This window comes from Sander lucioperca, chromosome 15 (assembly GCF_008315115.2).
Source record: "Sander lucioperca isolate FBNREF2018 chromosome 15, SLUC_FBN_1.2, whole genome shotgun sequence".
NCBI lineage: Eukaryota > Metazoa > Chordata > Actinopteri > Perciformes > Percidae > Sander > Sander lucioperca.
Genome location: NC_050187.1, coordinates 26,387,527 through 26,408,121, shown reverse-complemented (window position 1 = coordinate 26,408,121; position 20,595 = coordinate 26,387,527).

Here is a 20,595-nt window from a genome sequence, read left to right as displayed (position 1 = left end):
AAAGGATGGTATTTTCATGCTGGTGTTAAAACTAACCTCCTAGCCTATACCCCACCCCCTCTCTGTCGCTCTCTCTCTCTCTCTCTCTCTCACACACACACACACACACACACACACACACACACACACACACATGCAGGCACGACCCCAAAATTAAGTTGAGAGTGCAGGCTTAGCAGCACTACTCCGAATATGCAAAGCCTCCTACCTGACTGGGTTCCTGGTGCACCAATTTAGGTGATCACCATTCAAGCCAAGGCTGCAGGTATTATCCAGCATTATGTTTTGGAAGAGCCTTGTTTAGGAGTAGCCCTTGCAGGCAATTCGGAAATTACTCTTAGAAAAGACTAGAGGTGAAATGTAAAACCTGAATGGGGATTGAGGGGGAAAAACAGTGCTAATTCACATTCTTTTACATGGCTTTTGTTTACGTTAAGCATGTAATTAACACCCCCTAAAGAAGTTTATTCACCTGCCGTAATTGTGTGTATATCCGAAGGCTTGCTGAATGTTCCGAGCAGCGGGGGACAACAGCTCTGAAAGCACATCCAGCATTTAGCGTCTTCTCCGTTTACTTACAGCCTAAACCTCCGGACACGACAACACAAACAGCATCTTGTGCTGTAAAACACTGATAATATGTTGGTCAAGCAGACAGAGACGCATATTGTCTGCTTTGAACCGACATCTCTCTTCCTGTGTGACATTATTTCTTTTAAATGATTCTAAATCACTTTGTCAAACTTTGTTTAGACAACTTTCATATAAGCAACGTTAGTTTTGCTGTTAAAGAAATAGGCTACTACTATCATTTGGCTCCAACAGTTCTTGCAACACGCAATGCTAGTTACCATACTGGTTAACGGCCAATTAGTTATTTTCATTATCAGGCTGTTCCAATAAGGGGAGCAAATAAACAAAGCTGATCTTACGTCATGTACGGGAGTGAGAGAGAGAGAGAAGGGGACCGGATGAGAGAAAGAAAGAAAAAGGTGTTGACTGTAAAAGAGGGAAAGAGAAAGAAGGCACGAAAGAAAAGGGTCTTGTTTTATTTTTTGCTCCCTCGTTGACCCCGGTTTGGCAGAGGCTGGCCAGAAAAGGCAGCACACCCCTCTCTGGCAAACACAGGAGAGACTCATGTGCCTGCTGCTCCATCCTGAATTCATCTCAACAATACACAGGACGACGGGTACGTACAAAAATATCTCGTCTTATTTTTCATTATTTCTTTAAACCGAGTTGCCTCTTTATAGTTTTATATGCATGTACACGTGCACGCATGCATTTTATATATATATATATATATATATATTTTTTTTTTTTTTTCAATTATCAATCACATGCTGGAATTTTTATTTTAGTGATGTGGACATTTAACGCAAGTGTTTTTTCAACAAATAACCTATATCATAAATTACCTTTTCTTGTTTTTCTTCTTGCTCTTCTTCGTCCTCTGCAGAGCTGAGCAGCGTCCAGTCCACGGACTGTGACCATGCGAGACTGGGACTGGACGTGACACTGGTCCACTGCTATTTCACTGGTCAATTGTCCAAGGTCAGGATGGAAATCCAGCCGCTGTTCCTGTAAGTTAAGCGGACCCGTTTCCGTTTCCAATAATGTTCGAAAACTAATTTTATTTTTTGGACACTTTTTTTAAAAAAAATTCTGAAATGATACAAATAGGCTTATCCGACATTTTTCGTTTGAATGAGGAGCTTAGCTTTTCCCAGATCTCCTTTTTTAGATCTCAAAAGTCCGTTTTTTATTTGTTGTACTTGCTATTTTTATTCACCGAGCACCGGGGAGATCTGTGCCTTTGCAGAGCAGATGTGTGATGCTGTCCGGACGGGGCGCACAATCCCCTCCGTCCCATGCTGGCCATGCCAGGGTACGGAGACTACAAGTATCCATCCAAGCAAGTCATTTAATCCAGCACTGAATATGTTTCTTGCTGGAAAAGTGTGAAACCCCTGGCAACGAGATGTGATAATGTCATGACACTTTTTATGACGATTTTTAATCAGTGCAATTTTATTAATCATAATGGAGAAATATTAGACATATTGTGTTTTGCTTTTTGCAAAATTCTTGCAACGCGTAAGAGTCACCTTATTGCCAGATTTGGCAGAATGTCACCGCGTTTGGGGAAAAAATGTTAATTAAGATTGAAGTGTTTTGATATTTTATGCAGTGCATTCTCTCCTGCTATCAGATAAAACCTATGCCCTGCTGCTGTGGCAATGTTTTTTTTTTTATTATTCATTTTCAACCCTTTTAAAGGCTAGAATTACGCTTTTCATTGCGTAAGAATGATCAGGCTGTTGGATTTATTTAATTGAATGACCCAACGCGACAAAACAGTTAGACTAAGTCGGTTACTGTACTTTAAAACTGTTAAGTTGCCAGCTTACTTGTAGCGATCACAAGTGCAGTATAACACAGTGCCTTCATTTGATATGAAAGAAATAGAAAAACGACGATTGAGTAAACGCACAATTTTTGTGTTGTCAATCATCTGTATATGTGCCGCCAACTTTAATAGCAAAGCGTACAAAAGTTTTTAACACCTATCTCTCTCTCTCTCTCTCTCTCTCTCTCTCTCTCTCTCTCTCTCTCTCTCTCTCTCTCTCTCGCTCTCTCTCTCTCTCTCTCTCTCTCTCTCCCCTTTCTTTTATTGTTTTTATTGTGTGGTCTCATTAGGGGGACTTCCTGGCAGGGCTGGGAGCTTGTATCGGAGCTGTCCAATCAGTGTATTTACACGGGTTGTTAGCGACAGTTAATGAGGGCTCCTCCCCGGGCCGGTAGAGAAAGGCGCCTCAACATTAAGATTTACCTTGTGTCAACTCGTTACTTCTAATGAACCTCCATGCAAAAGCCTCCTCGTACTCAATGGAGCCGTGCGCCCGGATCTTGTGTGTGAGACCCTGGAAGAGTGGAGCTGCAAGCCGGCCTCCCTCTCCCCCTTTTCTTCCGCTCACTCAGGGAGAGTTGCTTTTTCTCTGCAGGTCCATGATGCCTGTGTGTGTGTGTGTGTGTGTGTGTGTGTGTGTGTGTGTGTGTGCGTGTGTGTGTGCGCGTGTGTGCGTGCGCGTGTGCGTGCGTGCGTGCGTGCGTGCGTGCGTGCGTGTCTGTGTGAGAAGGTGGGTGGTGCATATACTATATGCACTATATACTCTTTATAAGAATGTGAAGTTGGCAACCCAGGCATCACTTGTTTTTAATAATAGCACACTAACACGTTGTAATAATGTGCTGTAAATTAACATATTGTGCTTTAAGACTGTAAAGTAAAATGTGCTGTCTAATCATCACTAAAAGTGTGATCAGAGACAGGACAGAGGAGAAAGATCAGGAGGGTGTTTGTGTTTGCGTGCCCGTATCAGACACCTGATATGCCTTCTATTGTTTGGTGAATGAGGCTTGACATGTAAGCTTATTGCTTCTGCAGAAGTAAGTTCATTTATAATCACCCTCCATCCCCCCTAGAGCACCGAGCTCAGCTCGGGCTCTGACCCCTCTGTCCACCCCTCGTCTGGCCCCCAGTGAGGCTTGTTGAGCTGCATCAGCAACACATCACTGCCCCTCAATTCAGGTACAAACTGGAGGAGTTTGGCGGATCCCTGAAGTGGACTCCCCTCTTACTTCTAACCCAGAGAGACACCATTTAAAAATCAATTAGGCTCGTCTGGTCTCTCCCTCCCCGCCAGTCATCATTTCTGAAACAGGTGGCTTCCACCAAATTTTGGGAGGAATTTAAAAGTAAAATCCATCTGAGATTTATTATTAAATTAAATTTGGGTCCAGTTATGAGTGAGTGGATGCGCCCGCATGCACCTTATGGCCCTTCTGAATTCCCACCACTTTCTCTCTGCCTTCGTGAGGTAATTTACATATTTTTATATATTTAGCCCAGTATGTGATGTAAAACAAAAGCGACACATTATGTGACAGAATATAGGCCACGCCTTGCCTTTTATTAGGTTGTGATTTGGCAAATATAATGTTACCCCAATTCTTTTATTTTGTAATCCATATATTTAATTGGTCCTTTGAACTGACAAACTTACACAATATGTTTGCACATGATAATGGGATTTACCATTGCTTGTAAAAATCTACATCCACCAGCAGCCAGCAGGTGACAAAGTGACAACAAGTATATATTCAGGTTTTTGGCACTTTGTCACCTATGACAGAAAAAACTGTTTGGGTTACATATCCTTAATAGGCCTGTTTCTATAAAATCATTTTATCACTCATTCAGCCTCTTTATTCATGCCGGTAACTGCATAGCAAATGCGCATTTTCTCATGTCGTCTTTTTCACCATCAGTTTAACTGCACAGTCGCCTGGTCCACCACGTTAAAGAGCTGCAGCAATATGACAATGAGCAGCAGCGCTGGAGGAGGCCGTGTGTTCACTCTTCCAGGTAGATGAGTTGATTTGGAGACAGAGGCAGAGACGGAGAAATAAATATAATGGGTGCATATCAGATGCATTGCCCCAAGCTTTACATATGATGCTCACCTTCCAGTCTCCAATGACTTTGTTGAAGAGCAAAACAAGACCTCCTGCACTTTCTCAGCTCAGCTACAGTTTATTTCAACATCCAACCCTTTAAGAATCATTGTGTATCAGTCACTCATCTGCATGTGTGGGCCTAAAAGTACACTCAGGACTCTGGAGAGCTAACACGATGGCCAGAGTTACATCAGCACAAATGTTGACAGAATATCTCTAGGAAAATATGGCTGTTTTGGACTTGACTGTCAAGGCTGATTAAGTGCCCCGGCTCTTAGATGCAGATAGGAGCTGTGGAGATGGCCCTTAAACCTGGTGTCACAGGAGCTGACAGGCCATAATTACTCTGGCTGACACATCGCTCTCAAAGCTTACTAATGTGTGAGATGCCACAGACAGCATACATACAGTCGAGGCCGCTCAACTCTTTGGCCACGCAGTCCCTTTTAACCTGGGTTCATATGCTGCTGGGCTGGCCTTGTGCTCCATAGCCGACCTTTTCCATTTTAACATTTCAGTAGTGAAACAGCCTCTTATTTATAAGCTAGTGATATGGTGGAGCAGATCATGAGGCGGTGTGTGAATGAAAACAGAATGCTATGATACACATACAAACATAACATTAACTCAATGGTGGAAAGTAACTAGTCTACATTTACTCAAGTACTGTACTTAAAAATGTAGATAATTGTACTTCTACTCCACTACATTTATTTGACAGCTACATTTACTACTTTACATATTTAACATACAAATATATATGATATATTATGCAATATTGCAGGATAAATCATTCAACAGTATACAAAGTTGCAATATTAGTCTTACCTCAACCAACTACATTAAAAATGCCCTTTGCATGTTAATGCATCATAGTTAATATTTTATAATATTTTATATAAAACAAAACACTGAAAGGGCCATTCTGCATAATGAGTACCTTCACTTTTTATACTTTAAGTACATTTTTCCGATAATACCTCTGCAATTTATGTAAGTAAAACTTTGAATGCAAGACTTTTACTTGTAATGGAGTATTTTTACAATGCGGCAGAGCTGCGTTTACATAAGTTAAGTGTTTGATTACTTCTTCCAGCAGCCTAAAGATACCATAAGAGATAAACTGTCCTAAAGTAGGCTGCTATGGACTTTTAAGGAGACTCTACATCATATCAGTAGTGGAAAGAAAGTCATTTTTTTCCAAGTTCTGTACTTGTACAACTTTGAGGAACTTGTACTTTACTTGAGTATTTAATGTATTTAATGCTACTTTATACTTCATCTCCATACATTTCAGAGGAATATATTGTACGTTTTACTCCATTACACTTATTTGACAGATTAAGTTACTTTACAGGTTCAGTTTTATCTACAAAACGTTTAACAATAAAATACAATGCAATTTTATAGATTAAACTGCCCAACGGCATATAAAGTACTAAAGATACTGGTTGAAATCCCACTTCAACCAACTAAAGTACTGCTTACATGTCAATGCATCAATACAAATGTTCCAATAATATATTATATATAATGGTTTAACATTCTGAAATTGGCCATTCTGCATAATAAGTACTATTATTTTTGATACTTTAAGTACATTATGCTGATAATACTTTATTTTCTTTTTGTATGCCAATCTTTTACTTGTAACATAGTATTTGACTTTGATTACTACTTTTGTTTTGTTTACTTCTACTTTAAGTTAACCACACCGCAGTACTAAATGTTTCAGCACATTATTACATAGAAATTGTAGTTGCTGCAGTCAGAAAGTGTTTACACTTGCAGTGGCTGCTTGTCCCAATCGTTTAACTACTCTCACAGCATACAACAACTTTTATCTTTCTCAGCAGGTAAATGCTTTCATTAAAGCTTTATTTTTTAATCGACTCATGTGAGAGATCTATAGATCCATATCAAGTAAGTGTGCCCCTCTCTCTCCCTCTCTATCTCTCTCTCTCTCTCTCTCTCTCCCTCCCTCTTTTGTGTGTCTGTGTGAAGGTTACAGTCACCGTGTCACCCACGATCCTGTCATTGTCTCACATTTTGTTTGTTGCTGTGTTTGCATGGCACGCAATGAACAAAACCAAGTCACAGTCTCTCTCCCTCTCTCTCTTTCCCCCTCCCTCCTTGACTGGAGCTTTTGACATTACTCCACTCGATTGCCCGTTTACCCCCAAGTCAAGTTTGAGACAGGCAAGAAGTGTAAAAGAGGTTGGCCATGTCATATCCGCTCAGTGTGCATGGGATTGTTGGCCTGTACGGCTGTGATCATTGTTCAGGAGAACAATTCCTGCACAGAGCAAGCAGGAAGGCAGCATATCAGAAAAAAAGTGGAAGAATAGTTGCAAACAGAGGCTGGTTGGACAATTTGAACATAGTTTTCACTGCAGCAGTGGCAGTATGGGTTTATCATGTAGCCTATTGTTGGAATATGTAGGCTATTTGTGTTTGCTATCATGTATTATTCACTCATATTTTGATTATTATTGGATTCTCTGCTTTCTTTCATGTATTTGCCTTACTATAACATTTACTTTGCTGGACTTTGAAGAGATTTTGTCAATTTAATCTGACTTACTCTGCCACCTGGACACCATTTCAAGGATATTAATATTAATGGAATATATCCAGCTTAATAGGCTTTAAAAACACTGTTCTCTTGACACTCCCGGGTGTCTGTGAAAGTTAATTTAAATGACCACGAGAACCCTTAAACCTTAAACATCCGTGAACATTACTCTAAAACTTGATGTTATCAATGTTACGTTAAGGCTTTTGAATCATCTTTCACTGAGAAAACTTAAATCATCAAGAAATATTTTTAAATTATATTAATGCAGGCTGTAGGCCTATAGGGGCATAGGCATATTTGTTTACGTTCAGCCTGTAATCAGTTAAGTTTGTCGTGACTTTTTTTGCTGAGGCGCCCCAAAATATCCCTTTAGGGTTGGTTTGCGTAGCCTATAGGTTATTTTAGGCTAAAAACATCTCAATGAAGCAAATCACAAATTCCTTGTTATTAAGCTTGTGAGACACTGGGATGTTGTGAAACCTAAAACACATAAGCTACATTTGTTTTAACATACATGGCAATTCATAGTGCTCCATTAAGTTTGAAACAAATGCAATTTAGCCACTTGAACAGCTCTCTTTATATAGCCTACTGTGTGCTAATGCAAAGTTCTTTCATAAAACGGCCAAAAAAAAGCTATAAAAAAAAATAAATAAATAACATCACTGTTTTGACAATTGATTAAGTAGGCCTATTTGGCTAATTGATTTCTTCAATAAAAACATCTCGAATAGTAGCTGCGTAAAGTTGTTGCTAGGCAACAGACCGGTGCCGGCGTTGTGGTGGTTCTCAGGTGTGTTTTTATAGAATATCACAGCGGGCTTCGACTCAGCAGCCAATCAGAGGTGAGGACCGGAACTAACCGTCCTATAAGGGGATATTAGCTTACAGGATAATAACGGAGGGATGCGGCGGCTGAGGAGCCAGTTACTCACGGGTGAGCAGCGCCCGTCCAATCTGATTTATGTCACGCATCTCCGTTTGGCTCTCCAGATCAATAGCGGACGTCTGAGAGAGCATGGGGGAGGGAGGGGTGCCGTCGAGCTGAGCTGCTGTACAGGTAGCCTACAAGGAAAGGAAACAAGGTGCAACAGGTTATCAGCAGTGTTTGACCCAAGAACAAAATCAAGTGCTACATACACATTAGTTTGTGAGCTGTTCGTGATGTGCTGTGCTATCCGGAGGTTTTAAATAAAACAAATAGCAATCAGCAGCAACTCAACAGCAATTATTATAACGCACTAAAACCACAGGATTTAGGTCATCCTCTAAGATTACAGCTTTCATTGATCACTGCTGTTAAATCAGTAGCCTGTGGAAATTATCGATTTTTAAGTATTAAAAGGTGTACCCTAGGGTCAAACGACAGAAATATTTCAAGCACTTTATTTGGAAAAAAAAATCTCGTTCAATAATTCAACTAAATCTGCCATTTATATTTGATTCACGTTATGGACTAAAAAGAGAAAAAGTCTTCACTGAAGTTCTTCAAAGTCTGTCGGTCTGTCTTTTGTCGAGATAAATGCATAGCTTATTTCAACAGTTTTATCTCATCCTGCAAATGGAAATATTATTTCCTCGTTGCTTGTTGGGTATTTTGCATCATACAGTGCTGATTGGCTTTCAGTAGGCCTAGTTTGTGTCGAGTTAGATACGCTCACTATGCACACCCACTCCCTGCTATTGAAACCATAATGTTTTTGTACGCATGTGGCTCACTGCTGAAACCATTGAAGCCTGCATGTAACCTGCCATGTCCGGCATACTCACGCAATTACAAATAAAAGACCGAAAGTGATGCTCAGACCACCATAATAACCACCATGATAAAAACAAAGTACCCCTCACACACTAAGCTTGACCTAGGCCTATATAACCTGCTATATGACACACATTGAGATATTTTAGCTTTATTATTGTGAAATGTCATACATTATTCAGGTCCTATTTATTAGCTTTGGTTGGCAGATGTCAGAGCGTGATGGAGATGTTTATGTTTGACTGATTTCGGGAGCCATTATCCCGCCCGCTTATCAAACATTCATATGTGGCAGCTGTAGTTGTGGATCTGCCCTCCATCGTGTCTCCTGTGGCCGCTTCATTTCTCTTCTTAAGCAACCACGACCTCTCCACTCAGTTAACCTATATCGTTTAACATTTAAGCCACGTCAGAGGAAACATAATTTAAAAGTATATATATACATACATACATACATACATACATACTATATATATATATATATATATATATATATATATATATATATATATATAACAGAACAATTATAGGCTACAAACTATACAGAAAACCTTTCATGCATAGCCAGCAAAAAATACTTAAATGATACATATAGCCTGTAAGAGCTCATTAAACTATACAAATATCCTATAACTGTAATAACACATGAAGTTAATTGAAAGTCAGAATATAATGTCTAATAGGCCTACATGATAGTGTTATGTTGTGGAGAACCACATAAGCCAGGAACATTACAGGAAGTAACTAATAGTAACTAGCTTTATAATGTCACCAAACGATTTATAGGTGACAGGGCTGCTGTTGAAGGCACCATAATGCTTTTTCTTTGTGACTTTTAGTTGTTAACCAAACGTTAACCCAAAAATTTTTTACCTAATTTTATATTTACCTAACTCTTAGGTTTTATAGTGGCTTTATCATAGGATACTTATGATCATGCCATAAGTGTTTTGTTTTTAATATTTGAGCAATACTGAAGTTACTCTTTGGTTATTTTCCTTTCCTAATACCACAGTGATAATAACCATATACTAATGGGGAATTGTCTGTGATGGCTATTTGTGTTGTATTAATCTATAATATTGAATTACTAAAGACAATCAAACTCTTTGTTTAATATTTTATTTGTCTATTCATTTGTGATTTCTCATTTGCTGTGGACCTTTTTAATCCCCCATCAAAAGAGATCAGATAAAAGGAACTTTTCCAGTTTCATATTAGGCAACATGGCTGTTTTTTTTTTTTTTTTTTTTTTTTTTTTAGCCCTTGTGCTGCAACATAATATTTTCTCTCCCAGTTGACTGTGGCTGCACAGACCATCCAGCGTCAATGCTTTTTTTGTAATTGGCCTGTGAACACGGTGATTTTCATTCTTTTGACCCCTCCATGAACAGCACGCCGCCGCCCTCGCTGCCCCCCTGCACCCCTCCCAAACAGCCCCACACAATGCTACGTGTGCGTGGTATGTGGGCTAAATGTCGTGCAGAGGTAATGGGAAGTAGTCGGAAGGTAAGGTCACGGGTTCACGGCGGGGTTAAAGAGACCCGTCCATGGCTCCTGTTTGCTTTTTTTTCCACAACTCCGCTTCCTTCCTACAGGAGGATGTGTCCAGTGTGCCACCGTCCTCACCCCGCAACAACCCCGTCACCGCACAGACCGTGTTTGTTTTTCTGCGTTTATTAAATCTTCCCCCGGCAGGAAAGCGACCAATATCACCACGTCACTGGGTGCTGGTGAGTTTAGCACTTTGCATCCCTCCTCGACCCCCCTGAGAAATCTTTTGTGTTTACTTGTGAAGTCTGGTCTATTTATATCCTCGCATGTTCAAGGCTGTTGCAGCTTTTCCATATTTGTTTTTCTCCAAGATTTCTTCAAGGTTTTTATGTTCAAGCATTTTACACATTTTATAGCAAAGCACAAATTAAATGTGTGCTTTTTTGTTATCAATCCTCTAATTAAACAGGCAGGAGTAATAATCATAAACCATCAACGGCAACTTTTTTAGGCTACTTGTTTTGCACCTATAATTTAATTTGGTGGTTCCACTTGTATTCTTTGCCCTTTATTTTTAAAATGTTTGATCATTGATGTTTTTTCTACAGAAAGGAGTCAATGAACCTCCCATTGATTAACAAAATGCCACGGATGCCCCTTTGCATCAATGCTTTGAAGAATGCACAGTATAGACCATATTTAAGCAGCAGTGACGTAGTTGAGCTATTGAAAAGAAATAGATGTAAATGTTATATTTTTAGAGGAGATTATTATTATCTCATTAGGGATAACTGCCTGCAGGTCAGGTGGGTTATCCACCATTTTAATTGCCACTGCATCATTGTTCAGGCCTTTAACCATTTTCCTGGGTTTTGCTCTAATATAATGGAAATTACATGTGATGTAGATTACTCCTTTAAGAAACCAAGTGAAGTACTAATCATAAAAGAGTGGGATACTTATATGTTAAAAAACACATTTTCTATTGTATTAGCTATTACATTATATTTTATGCAGGTGGCAGTAGTTATATTAAGCTTACTTTACTGCTTGTTTTTGCATAGTGAGTTTAACAGTGGGAGTTCAATTTAAATAGCAATTTGTTTTTGTATAGATAAGAAGAAATAATGTTTAATATTCACATTGTAAGACTTGATTCTACTGCAGGTACATATTCTAGTACAGATTCGTTTTTTTAAACAATTAAACTTGTTTTAAAAACAATTTTGTGTCACTTTTACTTTTAAACTCATGAATTGATACATGGAACACACACCTAGCCTTATGAAAAAAGCTAGCATGGAGTATGTGGCCCATAATATTTCATCAAACATAAAGTCCTGTAAAGTTAGCTTCCTCCATTCGAAAGTAATGGACTATCTTTGTATATTTCATTAGAATTAAAAACAACTGCAACTGAATAAAAACAACAATTCTAGGTAATGTGATAATTGTTAATATTATGACAAACACTGAAGCAATGTGTGTTTCCCTTTTAATACTTTCCTTAATTCTTGTTTAAATAAGCCAGTTTATTAGCACATTATGATATCCCCACAGTCAGGACACATCATAATAACACAATGTCATGGAGATAACATACAAAAAACATGCAAATAAAACATTTTCTGTCAAAGATGGAATTTAAGATGACTGGTTACCACATAAAGTAAGTGTTATGCAACCCTTATGTTTATAAACTATTAATTTATAACCGTAAAATATGTACTGAAAGAAACGGAATGGTGGTATGTGGTTTCCTACATGGAGGATGACCCCTGGGATTAAGTATGTAGAAACTTAGAGGACAACAACATGAATGAGGCAACCCAGACAACACTACCACTCACTCAGCGCTTTCACTGAGGGAAGAAAAGATGGAAGGAAGGATAACAGGATGGACAACAAAGGGGAAAGAGAGAAAAGATTAAGAGATAAAAAAGAGAGAGAATGGAGAAAGAGAAATAGCAGCCTCAAAGCAGGTGATTGAGATTCACCGGACAGAAACAAGACAAAAACAGAAAGAGAGAGTAACGGAGGTACATTGGGGTTTTGCATTGGCATGGAGAGGGCCTGTTTTGCCTTCCCTCTGTTTCCGTCTCTCTCTCAGTGTCTCTCATCCTCTCCTTTTTTCTTTGTGTCCGTATAGAGACATCTATACAGGAGAGAGAGAGATTTTGGGCGTCTGCCTATCTCCTCCTCACCATGACGCCCCCGAGACCAAGCAAGCAACGAGAGTACACATACACACACACTTTTAGCCGCCGCAGAGGAGAACAGCTTGGCTCTGTGTTACACTGAAAACCCCACTTTCCCCTCAATCAGACAGACAGGTAGACAGCTGGGTGTTACACTAAATCCCTTCCCCCATGTGTCCCTCCTAACAAGGGCTTCGCTCTTCCTGTCACTTCTCTCTTTCTGCTGCTCTCTTTATTCCACACCTCAGGCTTAAAAGCAAGAGAAGAGAGCCAGTTTTGGGAAATGCGTAACTGTGATATAATTGTAAAATGTAGAGTAGTTTATGAATAGTTTAGGGGAGATGTTATGGTTTAAAATTGCAGGATTAGTCGACAGAAACAGACATCGAAGACGCTAAAATAAAACATAGTGTCTCAAACAGAAGAGTTATCTGTCCCGCTCTTGTCCCTCTCCACCCTGACCCCAAGTTCACTCCTTTTAAGCACCACTTCACCCCAAGCCCACATTTGAGTGTGCGCACACACACACACACGCACGCACGCACGCACGCACGCACGCACGCACGCACGCACGCACGCACGCACACACACACACACACACACACACACACACACAAGCTGCAAGCCTCTTCCCATCAGTGTTTTGTTGTGCTTGCCAGTGATGATGATCTCACCACATAGCAGGACTAAGCCTCAATCTCAATAGTCAGCCAGTCAGTTTGGCAGTCAGACAGGCAGCCAGTCAATATGACCGTCAGTCATTCAACTAACCAGCCAGCCAGTCAGTTAGCAGCAGCTAATTATCAAAACAGTAACTTAAACAGCCAGTTGAGTAGGTAGTCAGCTATCAAAAAGGATGAGCGGCGGTGGTGGAAAGTAACTAAGTACATTCACTCAAGTACATAATTTAAGTACACTTTTGTGGCACTAGCCTATTTAACTTGAGTATTTCTATTTTCTGCTGCATAATACTTCTATGCCATTACATTTCAGTGAGAAATATTGTACTTTTTACTCCACTACATTTATATGACAGCTGGAGTTACTTTCCAGATGAAGATTTACATAAAACAGCTAAGATACAGATACACACATTTAAATTAAACCAGTGGGCCCTGACCTTTTTGGCTTGTGACCCCATATACTGGGGCCCTTTGACCACTTACAGATGTTCAGAGCCTCTAAACTTCTCAGATGGTGTAATTTAAATAACAGTTTGAGACCCAGAGAGGTTAATAATATAGTATATAATAATAAAATATCAATCACATCAGAACAAGTACTTTAGTAAAATTTGCTGATCATGCTTATTTATTTTTATTTAAGTATGAGTTGAAATTCAGGACTTTTACTTGTAGGGAAGTATTTTTATATTCTTTTACTTGTACTTTTATTTAAGTAAAGGATATGAGTACTTCTTCCAATACTGCATCCCAGTCAACCAGTGGCTCATTTTAGTAGACTAGATTCTGCGGTTATGACCTCAGCCCTAAAACATATTTCCTATACTCACTACAACTCTTCTTCTATGAGGAAGCAAGGATAAGAAGGGCAAGGGCAGAAGAAGAGCATTAAAAAGAACCTTTATTTTCCGTAGAACTCCTCCTGACTCTCTCTTTGAAAATCTTTCAAAAAAAGAACTCTACTATGATCTTACATAAAAACTGCAAGAATCTGAGCATTCAAGTCCAGGCAAGATTCAGAAAAACCTATCCACCCTTTTATTTCCAGCCGATTGAGCTTAAACAGTCTTTTCTCAGGTCTCCCCCAAAAAGCCTCTCAGGCTGTGGCTGATATGGTCCTAACAAAGAACATGTAGAGTTTAAAATACAACCGCTTGTCTGGAAATTTCTGCATTGTTAAAGACCAAAACACATTTTTCTATAGGTTTTATGACATTCGCCCTCTCTCAGGTGATCAGCGCTGTGTTAACTTTTCCCAAGCAGCATTTTATTATACTGCACATAACTGGTACTCACTGCTCACTTCTGTATATTTGTTTTCATCATTAAATGAATTAAATTGATTTGCTTCTATCTCTTATAATAAATGTTTTAAATGTATTGTGTATTTTTTATTTCATGTCTGTGTGTGTTATGTAAACTGCTTTGAATTGCCTTAGTGTATGAAATGTGCCATAAAAAAATAAACTTTATTTGCATTGCCATCAAGTAGACAATACAGTGCTTTGTTTTATTTCTTTAATTAGGTAAATCATAGAAGTTGCGTTTACTGTGTGTAAGGATCAAATCCGCTCACACTTCAGAAAAAAAAGAGGGTTGACGTGGACTGTGCTGGGTAAAAATGTCAAACAAGTTCGCACTCTGAAAAGACCTGATGTGTTTTAAATAACATGATCGTGGCACAGATGTAAATTTCATGTCATACAGCTGGTGGAGTAAGGGAGGAAACACCCCATCTCCACACTGGTTGTAGTGGGACGGAGAGAATGTAGTTTATGCCATCAATCAAAAGTACCACAACATACAATCAATCAGTGTGTCAACCATCAGCTCAAGTCCATAGTCTTTTGCCATCAACAGTCAAATTCAGTTCCTGAAAAACATAAAAGTCCCTTCCTATTAACTTAAAGCTGTCAGATAAGTGCAACTGTTGGGAAAGATTAAAGGAAAAAACTGTCTCTATTGTTGCCATCTGTTAAAAAACTCTCTGAACACACCTTAGAAACCTGAAAAAGAGAATAATGTGGTTTAATCAATTGTTTACCAGATAATAGCTGTGTCGTTACCTATCTAACACTACCTGTCTGATTGAGTTTCACTTCCCCTCAGGCTTCCCCACAACTTTAGTGTGAAAAAAGAAAGAGCAGACTGAAATAAAAAAAAAAAAAGATTTATTATTATATATAGATAATTTAAAAGAGAGTCGGTCGTTGATATGCAAGCGGTGTGCCTGATGAACATGAACAAAAACAGAGCGCTGGAGTTGGAATATTCTAAGAACAACTGTATCCGTTGTTGTGCTAATCCTAAATGAAATATGTATTCAGTAAAAGGATTAGGACGTCCAGTGTCATAAAAGAAACCACTTACCAGCACCAAAGGTAATTTGTAACCTTAGCAACTGCTTGTGGAAATGAATGGGGGATTAGGATTGGCTGCAGCCAGCGTTGTCCTCGTGCAGTCAAAACGACCCACACACACTAACTCACACGCACACGCACACTCACACACACACACACACACACACACACACACACACACACAACAATATTTGTTAAGACTAAATTCAAGCACACTGAGCACATATGCAGACATAAAAGCATGGAAAAAGTTGTGCACCGACACAAAAGAAGGTTTTACACATAACGTACAAGTAAAAATATAAAAGTAAAATATGAGCAGGAAAAACAAGAGGATTACGTATTGTAAGAGTGAAAGAAAAGTAGAAAAAAGTGGTTAAATTAGAATAACCCAACCTTTTATTTGACAGTATATCTGTTATTTCTTTACAACCAAAGAAAGACCTCGAGCAACAGGTCAAAGGATTTGTTATCAGTCTAAATGGTAATGGTACAGCTGAAGTGTTGTTCCCAATACACGTTTAAATGCTGTAACTGCTTGCCTATATAACTGACACATTTGAGACCAGCGTGTGTGTGTGTGTGTGTGTGCGTGTGTGTGCGCGCGTGCGCATGTGTGATTTTTAACCCAGGCCTTGTGTGACAGTTCTCAGGAAGCAGAGGCGTCAACCGAACCTGCAAGTTCTCACATTACACTTAATGTCAACTCTTGCTTGAACAGACAAGGGTGTGTGTGTGTGTGTGTGTGTGTGTGTGTATGTAGCTATATGTCTGTACACAGGGAGCGAAAGGCAAGCAGGCAGACAGACACATACTGTGAATACATTTATGAGTTGAAGGATATGCAGGTGCAGAGACAGATACACAGATATAGAGACAAATTCAGCGGAATGAGAAAGAGAAGGAAAGCAAGAGGGCGATTATGTTCTAAATAGCACTACCGTGTTGGAGACGTCTCAAATAGCTAATTGCTTAAGCATGTGGAAGTGACAATAGCCCAACCTTGTTCTTATCTGTTCTCTTTCTCTAATCCCTCTGTCGTTTTGTGTGTTGCCTCGTTTGTACATGTGTGCATTTGCCTGTCCCCTCACTTTGTCTGTCTCTCACTCCATGTGACTCATCATCTTCCTTATCTCACCTCATACCTTCTTACTTTCTGCCACTCCCTCGGTAAGTCTGGGGAAGCTATTAAAGCAGTGGCAAATGGCTTCTTGGGTGACATTTGCTGACATTCAAGGAAGTGCATTTATCAGTGTACTACAGTTCACCTTGGTGAATGAAATCCATTTGTGTCGCTGTGATGGCCTGGTGGCCTCTTTTGCTCTCTCTCTCTCTCTCTCTCTCTCTCTCTCTCTCTCTCTCTCTCTCCCCCCTGTCCCTAAATGGATGCCTAGTGTACAGGGAAATGGCAAGGTGGCGCGCATCTTCGCAGCTGCTCTCAAATGTCATGCTGAAGAAAAAATCTTTAATGGGCTAAGTGTAGCCTTTCCAGCCCTGACTTGTCAGGTAATCAGAAATCTCTCTCACTCTCTCTGCTTCTCTCCTTACCCACCTTTTCCTCGTTCCTCAGCTCCCAGGGCCATGACACACCACTAATTACCTGTTATACCAATCGGAGAGTGGGATGGCTCTGGGATGGAAGACTACTTTTAAGACCGGAAGATGTCACATCCTCCTCCTCATCGCCTTCATTCGGCCAGGCTGCATATTTTTAGCCCGGTTATGATTTTAGTATTTTTTATTTTTTTTATTAGGCCAAGGCATAACTCTATGGCACTGGAGTCACCTGGAACATGACACCTCGTGGGTGATTTTCACGTAACTGAGGGGATTTCTTTCACGACACCTGCAGGAACCAGTGTTAGCCTGTCACTGTTTCTCTCAGGAGGGTTTTCATTGTGACACTAGACAAGACAGAACAGTGTCAAAAAAAAAATAAAAACTAGCTTAACTGCATCAACCATGACCAAATGTTTATAAAACTTCTTCTGGTATTTTTATGTAGAGATCCATTTAGAGTTAAACCCTTGCATTGCCATCTAATTATAGGTTTTTAACATTTGCAGTAAACATCACCTGTTTCATCCCTTGAAAAACAAACCTTGCCTAAATGTAAGTAACTGGCAGTTTACAATTTGTCCCAGCTAAATGACAAACAAGGATGTGATAGTGAAGTTTCATGTGACATGCAGTCCTAGCAGATATTTCAATTTCTCCCTCTGGGTGTCAGTTGATTGACAGAATGCAGTGTTATGTAAAGTGCACACCGCTACGTAAACACTCACTCACACACAGTGAAATAGCAATATAACAAAAGTAATACCAGCAACAAATTAAAGCTTTTTTAAGTTGTCTTCCATACTGTGCATAAATGAATAGCTACAAATGGCTTCTTCTGAAAGAACAAGGGCTAGTATTTCTAACTTACCTTTAATCACTTCTTTATGTAACAGCTTTTAAATGAATTTAGCTCAATGAGAAGTACCTCAGGAAGTAAATCTAAATCTAACAATTAAGAAGGATAAATGTCCTCTTTTGGACAGAGTGTGCATAAACCTTTATTCTGTAAAAGCACCTGTGGATTAGCAGGAACTGGAGAGGTTAGCATTGCTAGAAAAATAAAGCACAAGCTGAAGCAGAAAGTAAAGTACGTTACATATAGTTTATTGACTGACAAAAAAATTATTTTTTTAATGTTCTAATGGAAGTACTCTGTTTTTTCCCATTGTGATGGAGATTATTTTTTCCCTCATAAAATCCCTTTTTTACGGATATATTATCTTTTTGTTGACAGGCTTTACACTCACACAACACCACAATGTTTGTATGTGTGTGTGTGGGTGTGTATTAAAATGCTAATGCCTGGTGAGGTGCTGCTCTCCAAAGTGCTTTGTGCTGCTGGACAATAGCCCAGGTCAGTGCTGTGAGGCAGGCAGGGGAAGGTTGATTGTGGGAGAGGTCTGGAGGCCAGGGGCCGCCATGAAGCTAACACACACACACACACACACACACACATATATACACGTATACACACATGGGCATGTTCAGATAGGCAAGTAAAAGCACAATGTACCTGAATGGAAACAGGTACAGGCATTCACACCCAAACCACTGCTTGCCTTCCGGCGTCTGAACACATGTACACGCACACACACGCACGCATGCACACACACGCACACACAAACACACAAACACACATGAAAAAAGCCCATTCAGTAGCAGGGTGTAATGTTATTTTCCTGGAGGCAGAATGTTAAGAACAAGCATTTGAAAGAACAGATGAGGGAGGGATGACGCAGAAGGAGACACGAGGAAATAAAGAAATCCTGAGTGACAGGAAGAGGGACGTGAAGTGAGAGACGGGCGAGAGGGACTGATTGATGCATTTGACCTTTCTGTTGTGTTCCATCCTAAAGAATACTTTCATATTACATTTTTTAGATAAATAAACGTTTATAGCTGAGCCACCGATTTTCCTCTACTTTCCCTGCACAAGCTAAGCAACAACTCCAAAAAATAATTTCCATTTCTAATAATCAACTACATAAATACATAACTTTGTTTTATGTGATTTGGATTGTGCAAACAAAATAAAAACAATACAATGGAGGTGACTGACAATGTGACAATGTAGTTCTCACAGCATTAAAAAATTACATTTAAAAATTCAAAATTCAGTAATTGTCTTTGCAGAATCAGTGTCCTTTTTACTCTGGATAACAAGCAGATCTCAGTGAGAACAGTTTTCATCGGAACGACTTTTGACTGAAGAAACAGTCCATATGAACTATGAGAAGTAATAAGAAAACATGTTATTTTGTCATTTGGGTGAACCAACCTTTTAATCCACTTCGTCACTTTATTTTGTAAAAGAGGTAACTGTTTTTCTGTTGCCACACTTTTTATATAATGTGATATATAACATACAGTATATTATGTAATATACATACATAGATATTTTATAGCAAACAAACTAGAGTGCCCCACTCAATTCACTGTCTCACCTGCGCAGCAGCCCCCAAAAAATACTACTAACATTTGATACAGCTTCTCAAAGAACAACTGCTTCGGCATGCCCCCTGCAGACTTTGCTATGCTACTGACAGTGAGTTGATGTGAACATGACTGAGTGCGTGTCTCAGTTATGATAGGGGAGACTAATACAAAAATAAAACGCTGCTCTGTCCACTTAGGACAAACAAACATATTTATGTCTGTGGACAGTTTTCATGCCGTTTTTCTTACACTGCTTCTTTCTGCATTTCATGTTAATCAGAAACACGAAACATAAAAGCACCGATATACAGCAAAATCACCAGGGTTAAAACAAATACTCCTAAAAACTATGTTCATATACAAATATTTTGTATTAGCTCATTTGTAGGAAACGTAATAGCTTGAAATCTCTATGTCGCCTTGTCTATGACAATGATGATTTGTTTTATTTTATGCACCTGACTCTATAACCTGTTTAAAAAAAACTTCGATTCAGCATGCACACTGTGTTTGTGATTGGTAAACTTCTGGAATTGAAAACTTTGAGTACTTTTTATTTTTAATGGCAAACCTTAGCCCACTAATTGGATACATAATGCCCTGTTCAGACCAGGCATCAACATGCGGTTCTTACTTTGTTTGCTCTATATGCAAATAAACACACAGACTATTCTCATTTGCATAAAAAAAAAAATAGGCTACATATTCAAATGAAAAATCGTTTTTGCTATTGTTTTGTTGTGTGTATACATTTTATTTGTTACTCTCACATATATCATACATTATTTAATCTTTTACAGGAACGTGGACAAAGCCAACGACTGACTACGCAATTGCTGTTGCCCAAATCACGTTTTTTTTGTCAACATAATGAGAAATGTTTACATTGAAAGTATCTGCAAAAATTTCATAGTCAATGTATTTCATTGGCTTTCCATACGATATCTGCTTATGGGGCTAGTTTCACATAAGCAAGCACTTTGTAAGGGCTTCCTCTAAACATATT